Below are 1,994 nucleotides of genomic sequence, written 5' to 3' on the forward strand. Positions count from 1 at the left end.
TGTTGCTCTTCTCTGTACTCTTTCTAGAGTCTCAGCATCTTTTTTACATCGTGGTGACCAAAACTGGATGCAGTATTCCAAGTGTGGCCTTACTAAGGCATTGTAAAGTGGTATTAATACTTCACGTGATCTTGATTCTATCCCTCTGTTAATGCAGCCCAGCACTGTGTTGGCTTTTTTGGCAGCTGCAGCACACTGCCGACTAATAATGCAGCGGGTGCATCCAGTATCAATTAGCACATTTAAGTCCATTTGTGCCCCAGACTTAGGGATTATAAGCTTGGCGGCCAGTGAAAAAGGCGGGATTTGTTGAAAGCTAAAGTGCTTTCACTGATTGTAACATTATCCCATAACCAAGCATATACCAAAATTCTGCTACAACATTCTGAACAGATGAAATTTCCAAAAGTACTTTTAAGGCAGCATTATTATTATTCAGCAGGTATATAACAGGTATGTGTTTCCATAATCAAGGCTATTTCTTTCAAAAATGGACATAGCAAATATACCAATCTAATCTGGACTTAGCTACCCCTAGGCAGGCTGTGGCCTGATCCTTACCTAAAATATGTTCAGTCCCAAGTTCAGAATCCTTTCTCCTTCCAACAGGAATCTCCTCCATCTTAACTGAATTAAAGCATAACCTAGTATTCCAAGTTTTACCAGCTCCAGCACCAATTCAAGACATCAACAATTTCTGAATAACAGATGAAAAGAACAAGTCGATATATACTACCTTTGTTTTATTTCATAGAAGTCTTTCCAAACTTCCAGAAGTGCAGAAGAAAAATAGCCATGCTATTCTGCAAACTATGATACTCACGTACCTCATCTTCCAATTAAGCTATGGAAGATATCTTGTGAACAAGATATCCTATCACATCAAATATGTGACAACCTGTTTCAGATTTTGTGGTGGTCATTGTTACAAGGAGAAAGACGCTGTAAATAATAGCAGTAGTTCTGCTTTCTTTATTTTAATTCCCAGAGAAACTTTCAGTCTTCATCTGCTGTCTGCCTTTTCTTTTTGTATGGCCAACCTAGCAGCACTCTTGACACACTAAACGCCACTCCTGAATTTAGCTCTAAGCAATTCATAAGCAAAAGAAGGTTGAATTTAAGCTCTCTTCTCAGATACTTAGCATGCCTGCTGTATTCTAAGCATTCTAAGTACCCTCTACTGTGTATGGAATATTCCATGTATACTCTTCATGTAAAGGAATCTGAAGCTCAAATAACATCAGTAAATTTGCTGTTGCTAAATCAAAGTGTTTTGAAAGGCCAAGGAAAGAGCAAATATGTAAACCTAATGCCACCACCTTTTTTTGACATTGGAAGTTGCAACATTTGCATAAGAGGACTGCATTAGAGAAACTTTCTGAAAGGCAATCAATTATATGTGTGAAGTTACACCTTGTGGTTGTAACAGTGGATACGTCTGAGCAAGAGGAACAAACATGCAAATGTTTGTATTGTATTGTGCAACAAAGCAAGAATGCTGTTCTGCGAGACTTGGCATAATACTAAGGCTCTTGTATAGAGATATCTTTAAAAGATTTAATCTCATTGTCAGAAGGATCAAACCCTTATTTTTTCTCTATTCATTTCCAAGACGAGAATTTAATAAAAATCACCACACGATCAGTGGAGAGTCAAAAGAAATATGTTTATTCAATCAAAAGTTGCAATTGCTCTGTCATCATAAATTCTTCTTCCTGTGCAATCCTTCCTTCTTTCCATATTCTGCTAAAATAGAAGTTTCCTTATCTTAGAGTTACAGGAAACTTCCTTATTTATTCTGAAACAGATGCCTCTTCATGTAGAGCTAAAACAATGGACATTTTGTCTTTCCTATTCACATGTTTTTCTATACATAAGATATAAGTTTTCCTTTATGTGGGTTTTGCTACATGGAATACTCATTTGTTTATACTGGCAGGAACCAGCATTACTGTCTTCTCTTTACAATCTTTCCTTATTGTAAAAATGTAAGA

This window comes from Protobothrops mucrosquamatus, unplaced genomic scaffold (assembly GCF_001527695.2).
Source record: "Protobothrops mucrosquamatus isolate PMUCROS unplaced genomic scaffold, P.Mucros_1.0 scaffold7018, whole genome shotgun sequence".
Taxonomy (NCBI): Eukaryota; Metazoa; Chordata; class Lepidosauria; order Squamata; family Viperidae; genus Protobothrops; species Protobothrops mucrosquamatus.